The following is a 4379-nucleotide window of genomic DNA, read 5'->3' as shown; positions in this document are numbered from 1 at the left end:
GTAGGAATAAGGGAGAAGAATCCCTTATCTCCCTAATTTTTATTCTGGAGATTAGGATTTGTTGTAGAATTGTTATGGGAAGAAAGTTAAATAGGATGATGGGATGGGTCCCAAAGTTAAGAGCAGAGGCTTATCTTTGAAATCACCATCTCTACCACCACCACCCCACCATCAAACAGCACTGTTATTGGCAGCTAACATTTACTGTGCTTGCAGCATGGTTCTAAATGATTTCCACGCATTATTTAATCCTCAAACAATTTTATGAAACAGGTAATTGTTACATCCACTTTACATAGAGAAACTGGCACACAAAGAAGTTGAGTAGCTTCCCTCTGATACATGGCAGAGCCGGGGTTCCAGTGTGCCCAGATGGACCGAAGCAGGCAAGTTGTTTCCAGATTCTGTGTTCTTCACAGAGATAATATTTTCTCTTGGTCACCATTGAGAGCTCCTGGTGAGAGTGACACGGTCTCCTCTTGGGTTCTCTGGGAGCCTAACCTTTTTAAGTCAGACAGCCTGGGGCTCACATTTCACTCTGACTAGCTGTGACCTTGCTTCCAAGGTCCTGTGCCTCTATTTCCTCATTTATGAGAGAGGGATATGATAATACTTACCTCAAAGTCGTTGGGGGTATTAAATGAGAACCTTAGCAGGCAGGAAGTGATGGCTGCTTAGGCTTACACATCTCATTTACTGTGGGGCTCTAGAGGTCCCTGAGGATGAGAAGGAGTGAGTGTAACACAGATTCAGGTAGAATTTATTTGATTAAAAACCTGCAGTAATAATTAGTCAACACAGATGCTCGGTTCTGGGTTCCTTTGAGCATCCCAGGAGTGATGCTTTTCTCTTTGTCTTTTAAATCTTGGAGGTAAATCCAGGACATTGGCACTGTACAGAATCTGGCGCTGGATCTGGTGCCAGTTGTGCATTCCAGGGGCTGAAATGAGGATCGGCTGAAATTATCAGTGTCTGCTTTCTGCCAGTTCCTGCTTCCTGAGGGAGCCGGCCATAGGAAAGCGCCCTGCATCTCACGGAGAGAGGAGGAGACATTTGAGAGTGGCATACTTAATGTCTGTTGTTATTGAACAGTGCGCGCAATGATTGGAACCAAGACAGAGACATTCAACAAAACCCATCAAAGATGAAAACCAGTCTTTGGAAGAAAAACCAGGCTCTAAGATGAAATAAATGCCAGTCAGAAATGTCATCTCAGAATTCAGGGAGCAAGGACATCAACAGGGCTTCTTACACCCGAGTCCTTGCATGTCTCGAGCTGTTTGCCTGGCGCCTTTTCTCTCTGTGACATTCTGTGGCTGTAGGGCTTCCTTTACATTATTTCAGCTCAGAATTTCAAGTTCCATAGCCAAAGTGTCCATAGGGAAGAACAGTTTCCTGTTCTTTTCTGGTTTTCAGTCTTCCCATTTGTGACATACTCGTTTGTTCTTTCTCATTCCTGAATCCTTGACATAATTAAACTTGCCTCATTTGAACCATATATATATGTGTGTATGTATCTATAACGTATATATTACTATATATAATATATTACAATATATAAGACATATATTACTATATATTATATATATATTTGCTGCTAATTCGATACTGGTTTTGAAATTTGGGGATGCAAGATGTATAAATAAAAATAAAAGTTAACAAGCATGTAGTTTGTCTGAGAATGTGAAAATTTTATTAAAGTCTCAGGACCACTGCAAAATTTCTAATCAAAGAGCAAAAATTAAAAATGATCACACAAAGGGCTGGGGATGTGGGTCAGTGTTAGGGAGCTTGCCTAGCATGCACAAAGTTCAGGGTTTGATTCCCAGCCCTGCAAGAAATAAACAATGACAAGACATTTGCTGGATGTGGTGGTGCATATCTATAATCCTGGCACTCAGGAGGCTGAGGCAGGTGGATCATGAGTTCAAGGCCAGTTTGGGCTGCATAATGAGACCCTGTCTCAAACAAACGAACAAACAAAAAGTCATATAAAAAAAGTGGTTGGTGTCAAGGCACTTAAATCCATTAATTTGCCATAGAATGCCTATAGGGTGTGTGTCATTAGCTTCACGGAGTGGAGTTCTGTTTCAAGCCATGTTGAGCCAGTTTTCTCGCAGCTTGGTTCACTTTGGTTAGCGCAGCAGCGAACCGACTGCATTGTCACTAAAGAGGGACCTCTGGAGTCAGGGCTATCCTTGGAAAGAGTGTGGCTTCTCCCTTATTCATTTTTGGAAGGTGTGTGACTTCTCCTCTTCACCCTGCCACCAGCTCCCTGGCCCATGGGCTTGGCTTTGCTGAGACTTGGGAATGTAGAGGGGTTGAGCTCAATGGTTCAGTGGTTTCCCTAGGTTCAAATTTTACTCTCCAGGCAATGGGCAGTAGGAGAATGCTCACAATAGAATCATTTCATGCTTGGTCGTGACATGACATGACATTTACACGGTAGCTGGTGCACTGGGCCGGAGGTCTGGAAGTTCCAGGTTCAGGTTCAGCAACACCATGGACTCCTGGGATGACTTGCTTGCATTCCTCCTGGCCTGGAGCAGAGTTCATAGTCTGCGGCAAGCCACATTTAGAGACAAGGATGCTTAGCACACAGGTTGTGGGTTCGAATCAGAGTACTCTGTTAAGTAGCCATGTGGACTTGGAAAGGATTCAATTTTTGAATAAGTAAGATGGAGCCTCTGGATTGGGAGCACAGCTCGGTGGTACAGTGCACGTGCAAGGCCTTAGATTTGATCCCCAGGCTCCTTAAAAAAAAATGGAGCCTTCATTTCCCACTTACAGATGTGCCTCTCACCCTCCCAGGGTTGACACAAGGATGAAGGTTGTATAAAGTGGTTAATGTAGCGCCTGGCACAGAGGAAGTGCTGATAAATGTCTGCTGGCCTATTTCTTCTTAATAATCAGAGAGGCTTCTGTTCCTGTTTTTTAGTGGACACATCCATAACCCTCTATGCCTTAGTTTCCCGACTGTGGTGCTTGGTCCACAGCATTGTTGTGAAATCTAGTGTGATCACGTGAAAGTCCTTTGTGAACCCTCTGGTCCTCTCTGGAGGCCAGGCAAAGGGTAGCAAGTGAAAGCAGAGTGCTGGAGGTCTGTCTGTCCACAGCTGGGTGTCGCTGAGGGTGGAAGGCAGATCTGCCTTCCTGTAGACCTGACAGACTGAGGCTAGGCCAGGAGCTTCCCATCCAGGACAGGCCCAGTGATGGCCCCAGGGGAGGTCATTTTGTGATTGTTGTTCCTAGTCACTGGAGGTCAGTTTCATTTGAAGACCTACACTGCTGCTTCTAACTTCCTTTTCTCAATTTTCTAGAGAAGGGCATAGTAGGGCAACACTTTTTAGGTGAATTAAAAACAATTATTTAGGCTAATTAAAAACAGTGAAATTCAGAAACTGTGAGCCTTGGCGATGGAGCCAGCACCTGTTGTCACGCAGGCTGACTTGGTGGAGAGCAATTAGTTTGTTTGGCAAAACCACTGGAATGTTCTCCATGGGGCGGAAGCCCAGGAGTGGGTGGTGGGTTTGCCTCTTGGGTGTGTTGCCTCCTTCCGAGCAGATGGGCTGAAGGAATTTTTACCGTGGGGAGGGCTGGCCCTGGCCAGGGAAGGCCTGCAGTGCTGTTTCCCTGTCCAAATGTCCATTCATAAAATCCCTCTCACTCTCCTCCAGGTGGCATCGGCCACTGCCTGGTTTTTCCTCACCTCAGGTTGTTTCCCTCCCAGGGGGAGGAGGAGCTGGGTCAGCTGAAAGGGCCTGGAGCCTCCTTCAGCCTCATCTGTTTTGGCCTCTCCAGGCTCTGTGTGATAGATGGCCTGGGCCTTGCCGGGGCGCGTGTTCAGTTGTGAGCCAGGATCTGCCAAAGCTGTTTGGCCAGCTCTGGGACTGACACACGCAGCTAACCAGCCTGGGCTGGGGTCTACTGTCACACAGCGCCTGTCACCTGGGGCAGAGGAGTGGATGCTTGGGGAAGGCGTTCACCCATCTTCCATGGTGTGGTAGGACCTCCCCCTTGACCCAGCTCTGCTACACCTGGCAGAGGCCGATCTGTGAAGCTAGAGGAGGCCACAGGTTCTCCCGGGGCAGCTGGCTCAGCTGCTCCTCGCAAGGGAACAGCAGCACCCACACTTTTCCTTCCTGCTCCTCCTGGGTGCTCGCCTCTCCTCAACCCTGTTTCTCTTTGCTTCTTTTCTTTGCACTTTTTTTTCCTTACAGTTTTTGTCTCTGATTCTCTCTCTGCATTCAGCCATAATTATAGATGTGATTTGTTGAAGGTGGTAGAAAACCTTGAATTGGTGCAGCCTGTTTCTGGCCTGTAGGCAGCCAGTTGGTGGGAGAGAAACATGGACACCTTCTTCTCTCACATTCCTTGCT

At 46.7% G+C, this 4379-nt stretch overlaps 1 protein-coding gene across 2 annotated transcripts in view; it reads left to right on the top strand.

The window, feature by feature from the left end:
- Rbm20 (RNA binding motif protein 20) overlaps nucleotides 1-4379 on the top strand; it is a 181210-nt gene that overhangs the window by 31074 nt on the left and 145757 nt on the right. The window lies entirely within an intron of this gene.

This window comes from Castor canadensis, chromosome 7 (genome assembly GCF_047511655.1).
Source record: "Castor canadensis chromosome 7, mCasCan1.hap1v2, whole genome shotgun sequence".
In the NCBI taxonomy this organism is placed as follows: Eukaryota; Metazoa; Chordata; class Mammalia; order Rodentia; family Castoridae; genus Castor; species Castor canadensis.
Note: the sequence above shows the minus strand (reverse complement) of the source record. Positions and strands in the feature narration are given on the sequence as shown.